Raw genomic sequence first — 14,874 nt, forward strand, 5'->3', positions numbered from 1 at the left:
ATTAAAGAAAAGTTCCAAGACACATGTTTACAATGTACAACACTAGCTCCAGTAGTGGAACATTAGAGGAACTCCTTGCTCATCAAAGGACTAGCTTATCTCTCTAATGCCTTGTGGGAGGAGCCAAAGTGAAAAGTCCCTTACTCATACAATGAGGTAGTATATATAACCAATGGGTGATTCTTCCCCTGCTTGTGAATCCTTGACTACCCTCATGAACATTTGACTTCCTATGGCTTTTCAACTTACATGACTCTACACATTACATATGTGTCCTTTGGACTTCCACTTTATAATGAATACAATATGCATGGTCCACAATGATGATGTGGCATATGACAACTCATGAAAAGACATGGCATGACACTATTGATATGAGCTTCTTGAATGATGTGGCAATGCCAAATAAGTTTTGCTGCTATGAATGATGGATGATTGAGAATTCTCTTGTCTTCCACCTCCACATGGCTTGGTCATAGGAATCTTCAATGATCTCAAGTCATGAGTTGTGGTCGCAAGTTGGTGTCCATTTGCTTTTCCTGGATAGATCGGCTTGCATGCTTAGTTAGAGGAATATATTTTTCATGTCCTACTCCTTCATCCCGTTATTCATCATAAAACCATCTTATGATAAGATACTTGTATTTGTAATTTACTTGTGATGAGATGACATCAGCCAAAAAAACCTCCTAGCCTAAGATGATGCATTCTGATTGATGCACTGAGTCAAAACTAGGTAGTAGGGAGGAAAGTGGGGCTCAGTGATAGTGCATTACATAGTTATAGTTGCCATAGATGAGGTTTTAGGACTCATACTACACAATGTGCATTTCCAGTTGGGCTAATAGACAAGTCTACGTAGTTTTGGCAACCAATGGGACAGGCTCCACAGTTTGAAGCTAGAGGGATATGCTTAAGGTATGGTCACTCAGGATAATTCTGTGCAATTCTAAGAGGCAAGGGAGGTCGGTCCACTATGAGATTACATATTTCAAAGGCTCAGGGAGAGATCTTTCATCTTGTGCTTGCCTAATGTGTAGTTAAGGCCATGCTGTCTGGGAGGATTGCACAATTCTAGAGGTGAAGGCTAGATCGTGGGCTTAGGAATTTCATAGTGTAGCAGCCTTGGGAGGAAGTATTTGTGCATTTCATAGAATAAAGGTCAAGGTCATGGCTAGCTTGAACTATAGAGTGAGTTGTCCAAGTAGGTTAGGTGAGGTCAAGTTGTTGGGTCGTGAAGCCTCTTCAGAAATGGTTAAGTATTAAACCAGTGATACCGACTAGTTAACTCATAATGCTTCGAATGCAATATAACCCTTAGAATAATTGATGAATCAATAACATAGATCACCCATGACCCATAGAAAATAAATTTTACTACATGTGACCACTTCATGACCAGTTACGACAAGTGCGACACCATAGATACACTTTACAGTGATCATGACAAAACTTGTGATTCAATACTCAGAAAATTGAAAATGATTACGACAGGTGTTTATATGGTTAAAAAAACTCATAAACACACTAATGGACCCTTGAAACAACCAAATCGATATTCTAGACTTGATGTGATATCCCACATGCGAAAGGATGACATTTTTCGTAAGTAACAAATGGGACCAAAACACTTCCAAAAGATACATAAAATGAGTCCTAGTGTTTGTGACAATAATCTATAATACCAAGGAAGGCTTTGAAATTGAGTGTAGCAAAAAAATTTGGAGTGTGTTGCAGTCGCTACAACACCTTGCGACACACTCATAGAATTCTAGCTTCTCTGTTTTGGTTAACTCTTTTGTGCAGGGCCTTGGTTCTTCGGGGAGAATTGAGTCATCATGCACATTAATTTGGCCTTCCCACTTACCCCACAAATAGACATGGTCCCATCTATACCTTCTCAGTGGAACAGAACATAAGATTCAACATAATCACAATGTTTTAAGTTGGGAAGGGTAAAGTAGCTCATGGGCTTAAGATTTTTAGAGTACCATTTTTCATCTTTGTTGTTGCTCCACTACCAACAGGGCTTTATAGTACCCCAATGGAGTCATGTAGGAACAAAAATATTACTCTATTACCAAAAATCATAGATAATAACCCAAAAGAGTGTCTTTCTTCACCTGTCTATGCAAGAATCATTTCTCTTCCTTTTCCTTTATTTATTTATTTATTTAAAGACAAATATGCATCTACACTTATTTATTTTGGGGTGGAAGAGGGATCCCAAATTATTGAGAGTAGAGGAGGTTGTTCCTTTAGAGAAGCATACAGATACCTCTGATTTAGGTTTTCTCCTTTAGATTTTCTAAAGTATACATGGGTTCATGGTTGGACCTAAACTCTTCTTATGGACAGATCATATTTTTCGTCAGAAATTCATCGACCAAATATATAACCAATAAGAGAAAGATAGAATTTAGGTTAGCCAAATGTTGAAGTGTCACAAGACCCTTTAGAGTTCAGCCACACACGTAACAAGAAGCCATAACATGTCCAAGCACAACACGTATTCACACGATGAAGAAAAAGAGAGGCAAACAATAAGAAAGAAAAACAATGGAAATAAAATCGAAGAAAAGACAACACACAACAAGGGAATAAAATGAGAATACAAACAAAAGAAGCAAAACCAAAGCATAATACAAGAAACAATAAGAAAACTTAATAGAGATTGGAGAGAACAACATGGGATGGGTACAAGAGAAGGAGACAAAGGTGAAACTAGTCCCACTCCTAAACTAACAACTAGAAGGTTGGGGTCATGTATAACATAATTTCCAGTGAAGCCACCATGATTTCCCTTGTCCTACATCCAAAAAGACATGAACAATTAAAAATATATATAGTAATGTGAAACGGAAAAGATAAAAATTGAATAACTTGAACAAACCTTTGAAGGTCTTTCCTGTGAGCAGAAAGATGTGTCACAACCACTACTTTCATCCAATCCACATCCTTACCTCTTTGTTGGAAAGAATTATCAGACAAATCTCTAAGACTTCTTGTGAATGCACCTTATTATGTTTCATACTTCTTAGAAAGCATGTGAAAATGCATAAACCTGTTTATTTCAATGGATCTTATCGAGTAATATTTCTCCAATTATTCAGCGATAGGACCATAAAATACATGATGATCGTCTTGAAAACTCTGAAATGTTTGAAAAGATGGATTTTCAATTAGAGGAATGGAATTATAACGATAATGTGAAGGAAATTGTATATTTTAATATTCATCAATCATGTCGAGATGGCGAGCACCTAACATAACCATCAGTAGAGGCTGAATTGCCTCAACCGCTTGACAAAAATATGAATATTAAGATGTTGAATGATGAAGATCGAAGGATGTAAAACAACTGCCATTGAACACACTGGTAGGAAAATGATAACACAAATGAGAGTCATCAAAGAAAGAATAATGATCAAATGAGTTGATTAAGGTATGAAATACCCAGTTTGTGATGAAGGAAGGTAAATCAGTTTGAATAGTTCTACAAATGCTTTGAACAATCAAACCAAGTTCCTTGCAAGCCAAATGTGACACAATGTTTTCCTGTAACTTGTGATAAATTGTGCAAGCATTGTATTGATGAAAAGAATTTAGAAGGGATGTCACCACAACAAATATATGAAACCATTCAAGACATGGTGAAAGGAGAAGAACTTGATTCGTGCGATAACTCATGCATTTATTGTTACTCAAGAGGATCTGCCATGGAATGAAGAGAAATATTTGTGATATGATATTCATAAGGAAAGCTAGCAGCTGCTCATCATAAAATGAACTTGATAAGTATGATTCTGTTATGTAAATATGGTCTTTGGAATGATCAAATTTGCTATTTCATGACATTATGAGAGATACACATTCCAAACTTGATTTTTCCAGGACAGATTTGCTTGAAGATGAAGGAGCTGAAAAAGATTCATGAATCCAATCAGAAGTAAAATATTGAAATTTTGAAAGATAACATTCGAGGTACCACACATTTCTTAAGAATAAATTTTCAATGAGTAAATCCATCCAAAGAGAAGGATCTTGTGAGAGGAGAAAGATCTGACTTAGCTTGAGGGGATTATTAGAGTTGTGAGATTCCGACATAACCATCAAAGAAAGGTGAAGTGCCTTGACTCCCTAGTAGTTCTCGAAACATTCCACAATTGTAAAATCACATTCCAAATATTGTACCAAATTGTGCATGGTGTGAGGGTAGTTGCTACTACCAGTTTCAATAAGCCCACTTTTGACCAGATGGCAGCCGTCTTGGTCACTTATTTGATTAGATTAGTCAATTTCAATAACCAGATTACTCAAGATAAAATGTTCTTTTGAGCACGAATTCAAAGATAAATGAATCGAGGAATTCTCATGAGCAAGTTGTTTCGGAGAGTTGTCTTCTTGTAAGTGAAGAGATGATGAGTGTTGGGAAGAGTACTTAAACACTTGATTTTTCTCATTTTCACCATGGATAGTCTCACCAACTTGTGCCAATTTAGAAGTTAACTCGTCGGATAATGGAATTGAAGAGCATAGAGTACCCTTGTTGCAAGTAGATGTATCATCGAAAGTAGATCACAAGGGATAGTGCGATGAAGAGGAAGTTTCAGTAAGTAGATATTCTTCATCTGTATCAGATTCTAGATGCAAACTAAAATCTTCATCATAAACCAAAAGATAAGTTGATGCACAGAGGCATTTGTGATTGCATGCATCGATAAAATCATCATCATTGGAATGGTTTTTTCCCAAGGTTACAGATTGATTGAAATAATTGATTGCATTTGATTCACTATTGAGATTAAAAAATTGACAATTACCCAAAAATGGAAGCGCATATTCTTGACATGAAGGATATTAACAAAAATAAGAAGGACTGAGAGCATCTTCACCTTCATGGTCCTTTTGCTATGTAAAGTGATTGTCTTGTACTCAATCACAATTTGAACTAGCTATACGAAAATCAAGAGAGTGTGAAAGACCAGTCGGTGGAGTAGAATGATTGGGTGAATCACAATACAAAGAGTCAAGGCATGTAGATGAGAGAGGATAATAGGAATTAAGAATAGAGTTATGAACAATGAGATCCTCTTGTGGAATGGAGGAGTTAGTCTTCACCATTGGATTCATGAGCCATTCTAGAATTTCCTCCATTGAATCTGAATCATAAATAGAAGAAGAATTAGAAAGTGCATTAGGAATTTGATTTTCAATTTTTTTAACTTTATTTCTATCACATGGAGGCACCCACATCGAAAATAGAAAAGGAGGAGGACAAGGCATAAAAGGAGTAGTAGTCTCCTTCTCTAAAATTAGAGGTGTCTCATGATTCCCAAGAGTTGGTTGAGTATAAAAATCAGGGGGTTTAGGTTCCCCATGTAAATAGATAAGAACCAATCACTCAAAATCTTATTTCAAGAAATCCTTATTCATGTATTCTTTAGAATTTTCACAGCAAAGGTGAAGGAATCAATCAAAAAAATCCTCAACTTATTCATTGGGCTTCATTGTTGAGAGATTGATTCTTTTCCAAACATCTCGGTAATTATACATGTCAAAGGATTGATGGAGCTCCCTGAGGAACTGATGAAGGGAATGGATGGAAGCAGGTGGCAAGGTGTGGTACCATCGATTAAAACAACCTTCAATGGTGAGGAAGAAAAGAACACAAGAAAATTCTTCATCATCGATTTCGTAAGATTCACAAAATTTAAGAAAATCATAAATGTGCTCAATTATGGGTGTTCCATCCTATCGATCAAACTTTAATTGGGATAAGTGATCGAGAGGCTCATTGAGGATTGAAAAATATTACAAGCAAAATTTGGAGAAACATCCCAAGAGTAAGATTTATTTATGAGCCATTTTAGATAAGAGATTTAAATCATATACAATGGGCTCATCTCGTCATTTGTCCCTCCTTCTAACACCAACATTGATGGTGCGGGAAATCCATCAACTATGGAGTTTCCCCGATGTGAAGTCCCAATTAGACCTCACACAGTTTGGTGTAAGATCCTGATCTAGAATATCATGGTTTCCATATATCTCAAAGATATGCCTTAGCTCTAACTTTTAGCATGAGAGAGGGATGTTATGTTGTCATTGAAAAGTGAAGAGGTGTGCCTGGTGAGTGTTTGGTTGTAAATGTGTCAAGGTTATTCTACCGAGGAGAGGGGAGAAACGTGAGCCTATAAGTGAGAGGTAATAGTACCACCTACGAGGAGACACACATGAACAAGAAAGATATGTCTGACATATAGTAAAATAGTCCACAGAGGATGTGATGGTCATTACAACCAACAAATGAAGAAATATATGTCTAATATTCTGCAGAATAGTCCACGGGAGTGGGACAACAATAACAACCATTACAACACATTTTCTATAAGTCAAGTACTAAAATAACTGAAATAGTTCAACTATCTTAGCACATGTGAAAGAAAACATGAAATACAAACATCCACAAAATAGTCTTGCAAACATTCATAATCCATGCATGAATAACATGCTAGCCTTGAAGGCTTATATCATTAAGTAAAAGTTCCAAGACATATGTATACAACGTACATTAGTAGCTGGACCAATAGTGGAACATTGGAGCCACACCTTGCCCCTCAAAGAACTAGCTTATCTATCTAATGCCTTGTAGGAGGAGCCAAGGTGAAAAGTCCCTTGATCATAAAATGAGGGAGTATATATAACCAAGGGTTGATGCTTCCCCTCCTTATGACACTTTGACTACCGTCATGGATGTTTGAATTCCTATGACTTTTCAACTTACGTGACTCTCCACATTAAATATGTTTCCTTTGGACTTCCACTTTAAAATGAATACAATATACATGGTCCATAATGATGATGTGCATATGAAAACTCATGAAAAGACATGACGTGGAACTATTGATATGAATTTCTTGAATGATGTGGAAATTTCAAGCCACTATTGCTACTATGAATGATGTTTGCTTCAAAATTCTCTTGTCTTCTACCTCCTCATGGATTGGTGATAGGAATCTTCAATGATATCAATTCTTAAGTTGTGGTTGTGAGTTGGTTTCCCTTTTATTTGGCTTGATAGATCAACTTACATGCTTGGATATAGGAATATATTTTTCATGTCCACCTCCTTCATCCCCTTCTTCATTATCTAGCCATCATATGATAAGATGCCTATATCTCCAATTTACTCATGTCAAGATGAAATCAACCCAAAAAAAACCTCCTAGCCTAATATGGGAACCCGATAGCATGGTGGAAAGGGGGGCTTGGTGAGGATTGAGGGACAATTTCTGCATAGTTTTGGAAGCCAGTGGGAAAGGTTTCACAGTTTTGGTAGCCAGTTGGATAAGTTGGAGGGATGGTCAAAACAAGAGAATTTTGCATAGTTCTCAGAGGCAAGGGAGGTTGGTCCATTGTGGAATTGCGTCGTTCATAGGATTATGGAGAGATATTGGTTCTTGTGCTTCCACAATGTGTAGTTAAGGATATGATGTCTAAGAGGATTGTGAAATTATGGAGGTGAATGTTGGGTCTTGGGCTCATGAATTGTGCAATAGAACAATTGTGGGAGGCAACAACCGCACATTGCGCAAAATCAAATGTTAAGGTAATGACTAGAGGAATGGAGCTACATAATGCGTAGTCTAAGCAGGTTGGGTGAGATCAAGTTCCTAGGTCAAGAAGCCTCTTCGAAAATGGTTAAGTGTTAAACCAGTGAGATGGATGTGTGAAGTAATAAACCTTAAACTATGATATAACACTTATGATACATGATAGATCAACAACATAGATCACCCACGACCCATAAACAATACATTTTCCTATGTGTGACTGATCTATGACTGGTTACAATAAGTGCAACGCCACAGATACACATTACGATGATTGTGATGACACTTGTGTGATAATGCTCAAAAATTTGTCAATGAGTGCGAGAGGTGTTTATATCATTAGGAAAATTCATAAACACAATTATGGACCCTTGAAACCACCATAATTATATTTTAAAGTTGATGTGACAACCCACATGAGAAAAGATGACATTTTGCATGAGTAACAAACTAGACCAAAACACTCCAAAAATATACATGAAATGAATCTTAGTATTTGTGAAAACAATGTACAAGACCAAGAAAGGCTCTAAAATTGATCATAGGAAAACAAATTGGAGGGTGTTACAGTGAATACAAAAGGGTTGTTTTCTTGATCATGTCAATAGAGCTTGGTCGGTTGAAAGGGATGAATAAACAAAACCAAGGATCTTAGAATTCGTTCAATGAGAAATAGTTGATATGACACTACATTCAAGTATAGTTGTATGCATCTAAATAACAATTAATCAAACTAATCAATGGACCACCACTTAATGCCTAAAGAAGGAATATTTTTGATGTGGTGCTTGAATTTTTTATGTCTCAAGGATATACTTTCCCTACTACTTCATTTTCTTTCATCTTGCCTTCGGATATGAAACTACTAGTATGGTTGGAAATCTAGCATCGATATTTGATATTGAGTTTGGAGATGTAGTACTATATCTACTAATGTTGCTTCATTAATAGGATCAAAAAAATCAATATAATAAATGGTTTGACTTGATGTTGGCTGTTTCTATGTATAGGTCAGGATTTTTGGCTCCATCACGATGGCGTTAAGCTCCTCTTTAGGGTCTCCTTCCAATAATGTTTTCTTGATATCCATTTTCTCTATTTCCAAATAAAATTTAATAGCAAGTGAGATTAAGACTAGCCAAAATTTTCTTTGCAACATGATCAAGTACCTCAAGAGAATGGAAACCTTTCGACTTTTGAATACCCCTATGCTTCTAGTTGAACTTTTTACTTTTGAACCTTGCCAACTACATTGAGCTAATTTAAAGCTTATTGATGAAATAGAAATATAAAATTTAAAATAAATATCGTATATGATGTTCATGAGACCCGTAATTCCAAACATTATGCAAAGAAGAAATACATTAATAATGAAGGAAAATCCCAAAGTCTCAACGATTTATTTTCCTGATCTAGAAATCATTAAATGAATAGTACGAAGATAAGAACATTCTCCACACTCTAGAAAGAAACTATGAAAACATAATATTAGAAAAAAACAATAATAATAAATTAAACAAGCACATGGTATGACTTGTAAAATGGTGATAGATTTCTTGAACGATGCAAATAAGACATGACATACTTGAGTGGAAAAATTATCTGACATGTTCGTCAAGTGAAATTGTATTATATCTCTCTCAAGAACCTATACATGTCAGACATTGATGGCCTCTCCTGATAATTTACACTTTCAAATGCCACCTACATCCACTATAATATCATCGACTGATAATTTGTGATCTGAGATGGATGATATCTTTTAGTTACCTATACAACACAATCGTTTAGTGTACAAAAATGTTTTATACATTCATGTGATGGTACATTCATTTGGGATATCGCATGATAGATTCAATATTTTGATGATATTATTATACGAATGAATGTGAGAATTTATAACTTGAAATGCTAATACATTTTGCAGAGTTGCTTCACACTCTCATAATGTATAACATTATAGAGCGCCTCCCTCCCTATCACAGGTAAGGGACTTAGAAATCCGTTATTTCTAGTATCATTGAACAAAACAGTAACAGTGTCAGGAATAATAGTGTCAAATGACCCACCAATGGAATGATCACTCAGAATTTTTTTTTTTTTTAAATGATTTCTCAAGCACTGATCAATATCGAAAATAAATCACTCTCCACCATGGGAATTATGTCCCATGCACACTTTGTAACCAAATGGAAAATTAGAAATAATATTTTCCATAAGTAAGAAAATTATTTTTGAATTTATAAGAACATAGGAATTTTAAGCATTTCCCTAATCTTAGGTTAAAATTGCAAAAACTTGGGAAAATAATGTGAAATCAATGCACTTTAAATATAAGGTCAGCGTTATAGTTCATAGAAAGGCAGGGACTAATAATTTAGATATTAAATGATATTTTTTTTATAAACATATACTTGATTTCACCATATCTAATATTTTTTTTCCAAAAGAAAAAACTCGTACTTGTATTAGAGAAAAGTATTTACATATCACAAGCTATGCCACAAACATCTTAGTAGTGTATTTCAATACATAATCCATAAATTGATGACCATCCTAAGCGTCCATGACTCCTAGTCTCATCAGTTCAATAATCACATAACATTGTCCTATGATAAACAATAACATACCAATAAAAGGCACATAATAAACCTGAAAACAACATCATCATATTCTGATCAGGGCCTAAAGACAACAACAAGAAAGAGAACATTCATAATAGTAAACAAATGTACATAGCCCCTCATTTCCACCAGTCCTCCATCAGAAATCATAAATCTACATTACCCGCTCACTTGAGTCACTGTATCTCCAATACATAGGACCAAAACTAACATGCCCGTTAGTGGCATACCTACAAATCTTGGACAAGGAAGATAAACATAAAATAAATGGTGCACTTTATATATCGATGCGTCGCTCCAAAATAAGTTTCCCAAAAGAAAACCCCTCGTAGTATATGTCATCCACATACGTGCAACACCCTTCCTTTGATAGTCTATGTATCACCATGTTTTGTTCCCTATAAATGTGCAAAATAGAAATCCTTTAGAAAGTGAGCATTAAAGATGTTGTTATGTTCATCCAGTGGAGTAGTTCAGAGGAATTAAGAGTTTCCCTTTTATGCACCCAATCTATAATGACCTTGGAGTCACCAAATAAATCAATTTGTTCGATCCCCATCCAAGTAGCACACATGAGAATTCCCTATAGGTCCAGTAGATTTGCCTTAGTATTTTTCCCTATCCACTACACCATTTGAAGAATTAGAATTCATATGGGCCTTGATAGATCACCATCCCAGAACCACATGTCGATGCATATGCAGCCACATAAAGAAATCTGACCAGAAATTTATCCCATATTGCCCTTAAGGTAATGTGCCTATTAGTATGTGCCACTGATATAGGACCTTTCTCAAGGAAATATGAAAATATCTTTATATAGGTCTACCACACACCAGGATCTCTATGCTAAAAAATTAGTGCATCTCTCGCCCTACATATGCCCTAGAAAATGTAAATTGGTAGGGCCCTATGTGCCTTCTTCTCCCTAAACCCCTACTACATGCATATTTCCACCATTGATTCCTCCCACCTAGAGATAATCCTCAAGTAGCTAAGGACCTCCTCCCAAAATTCTTGTGAAAATAGACACTATAGAAATAAATAACATGTATCCTCCATTGTAACCTTTCATAAGGTGCATCTTCCCGAATGCACATATCCTCTCCTCAGTAAGTTTTTCCAAGTATCCTATCACGAACCACTAGCCACCCAAAACATACCAATTTCAGCAGAATACCCCACTTCCACACTGCCTAATTCCAATGTGCATGAGGGATACCTATCAAACGTTGTGTTAATTAGGTATATATGCCCTTAATAATGGGTTGTCCCCTAACCATCAAAACATTCCATGTCAGCTGTTCAACTATCATATTATAACAAATACCAGTTTCCTATAGGCTAAGAATATACACTTCCCACTCCGCAGCAAGGTCACCACTAACCTAATGGTTTTACCCTCCATCCATTATGTGTGGAGGCCCACTAGAGACCTGTCCAACATGGCATCCTTTACATATCATTTATCCTTGTTGTGTAGAGAGTTAAACATGGGCATGGAGAGCTGGTGATATCTAGGCATGTCCACGATGGCATCTAGTCTGACCTCCATGATCTCACCCCTTCCCACAATCCACCTCAAGTTGCTCACCATCCATGAGGTAAATTTAATCAAGCTTCTCTATCAGAATGAGTTCGTCCTATCCACTGGAGCGCCATCTCTGATCCAAGAAATCATGGTGAGTTTCTTCAGGTACTTTATCTTAATAATATCATTCCAAATACCCTCTAAATTGACATCCCTCCAAAGTTTTTTGATCAACAGTGCCATACTGAAAGTATGAAGACCTAAAATTCCCCAGCTCCCAATTCACACCTTCCTAGATAGGTCCCCAAAATTCACCAGACGTAATTGCTTCTTGTCTCCAAACTCACGCCATAGGAAATCTACCATTATTGAGTTCAACCTGTGAATAAGGTTAGTTGGGAGGAAAATGATGTGCATCCAATATGTCTCCATACCATTAGAGAAAATTTCAGCCCAAAAGTGCCCACGAAATTTTCATGTACGTAATATGTAAAGCAATCAAATTACTTTAAATATAGAAAGACATACATGAAAATATTTTGGAGGGAAAATAAAATAAACTACTTTTTTTATTTGTATTTTTGAATTATCTCCTTATATGTCTATTCAAATATCAAGGGTAAACACTCTCTAGATGCAAAATTAAATTATGCATCCAATGAGTAACCATTATGCACAGTTTTGAGAAGATCCACATACATAAAAATTTAAGATACATTAAAAAAATGTGTTGAATATGATTTTTTAATGGATCTTCATTTTTTATCAATGTGGGTTCTCTCAAAAGTATGCATAATGGGTAATCATTTGTTGCAAAATTTTATTCCACATCCAACATGTGTCTAAAGTTGAAATTTGAGTAGACCTATAAGGATATAAGTCAAAAATACAATAGAAAAGGGAATATATTTTCTTTTTCCTCCAAATTCATAACTCTTAGTTTACTATTTTAATATTTTTCCTTAGGAGGACACTTTTAGGTTGAAATTTCCTCTAATTTCTATAGTACATCCATCACCAACACTAACCGATCGCCCATAGTAAGCCCTCTATTTGACCAAGTAGTCCACCTCTTTTTAAATTTCAATACTTGTTAATTCTAGTCACTGGCTAAGTACTTATTAGGCTTGATGAAAAAACCTAAGTATCTAAATTGTCTATGAAAGCATAAAGGGGAACTCAAAATATATCAACAATGTCCTTAATCACAGCTTCTCCCTCTTGAACAACAATTAGTGTAGATTTTGCTAGATGCATGACCAAGATAGAGGCCACCCACAAATCCCCCAAAATTTGAAGGAAAGTTCATAATTCCATAGTTGTCCCATGTCCCATCAATATTATATCATCCATAAACGTCAAGTAGGTCACAGTCACCTGCCTCGTCATCCTGTATCCAACAATAGTTCCCCTTGATTTGGTTGTTCCAATCTTCCTATTAAGTCCATCGATCACAAGAACAAAAAAGTAATGGGGACATAGTGCCACCCTGTCTCAAACCCCTAAGCACCGTAAAAAAGAGGATGGATATCCATTATTGATCACTACCATATGTTTTGATGTAGTACATGACATTATCCATCTAATTAACCCCTGAATGAAGCTCGTCTTATGCAAAATCAATCTGAGAAACTCCCAAAACACGTAGTCGTAGGCTTCGACCAAGTCTATCTTCAGAAAACAAACAACCTTCTCCCTAAGCATGATCTAGTAGAGACAACCTTATGTAATAGCGATTGCATCATGTATCATTTTGTCCTCAGAAAACCAAATTTGTCCAATGAGATGTGCTTGGATAATACCAGTTTGATCCTATTGGCAATGACCTCGGATATAATCTTATATAGCAAATTACACAGAGAAATGGGTCAATAATCAGCAAGAGTCCTAGGATTGGGTACCTTAGATATGAGGGTAGAGAAATTGGAGGTAATCGGTCCCAATATCATCCCCCCCACTCTCGACTCTTCAACCATCGATGTCAGGTGCTCGAACATAATGTCCTAAGAGTGAAGGAAAAGTTCCATGGGCCACCCATCTAGCCCATGGCTCTTCTCCCTTACCATCTCTTTAAGGACACCCAGAGTTGAAAATAAATGAAAACAAAATGTGGAGAGGAGGGTTGCTCTTCTCAATATTATATATCAGTTAAATAAGATTACACTAGAGACATCAAAATTAAATGATTGCAGTGAGGCTGAACTAAACTCAACAGATGTGGACTAACTGAAACTAAACTAGGACACTTGGATGGATATATGTGCCACGTAGTGAGTGGTTGGAATTAGATTCTCCAATAGCCCCCCTTAATTACAACAACATAAAAAGTTAATTAAGATTCCTGTTGATCTATGTCTCATCGAGGCTTACAATAAAAAGAATGGCTTCAACTAGATTCAATTTTCTTCTTCTCTTATTCTGAATCTTGTAGCCTCTAAATTGTTTCAGCTTTTTCTTCATGTTGTAGGCTTCAAATTTCAGTGTCTTCATTTCCTAGTCCATGTCTTCCATTTTTCCAGGTTGTCTTAGCATGTTTACAACTTCTTCAAAAAATGGTTTGTATGTGGGCTGCTACCACATATGATCTTCTGTAGTGTGTTTTTCATCATCAATCTACTGTAACACAAGTTTATAGTTAAAAAAATATTTCTTGAGAAATTTAGTACTTGAAAAATTCATTAATATTCTCATAATCCAAGATGTCTTCAACATGTATTTTTCTAACTTCTATACAGACTTTATCAAGGCATGGTGTTGCAATCCATGCTTCAAGGAAATTTAACTCTTCTTCAAAATCGTTTTGTGTACCTGCACACTAGAAATCAATGTTAGGATTTAAAATATTTGCAGAACCACATTGGTTATGTTCCTTCTTTGTAATGAGAGCTTTCTCGTGTTTCACTTCAAGCTCTACTTTGGTCTTTGTCTTTGTTTTCTATTTGTGGGCTTCCCTTTTTGCCTCTACCTCTATCTTTGTCTCTGTCTTCGTCTCATCCACTTGGTTTTCAAATTCAAGAGGGATTATCTCACCAAATAAAATTATGTCAGTAAGATGTTTTTGTTGCATTATCTACAACCATAATTCACGAGGAAACAAATCTTC

This window comes from Pinus tabuliformis, chromosome 1_2 (genome assembly GCF_031772625.1).
Source record: "Pinus tabuliformis cultivar Carrire ecotype Pingquan chromosome 1_2, CPIR1, whole genome shotgun sequence".
Lineage (NCBI taxonomy): Eukaryota > Viridiplantae > Streptophyta > Pinopsida > Pinales > Pinaceae > Pinus > Pinus tabuliformis.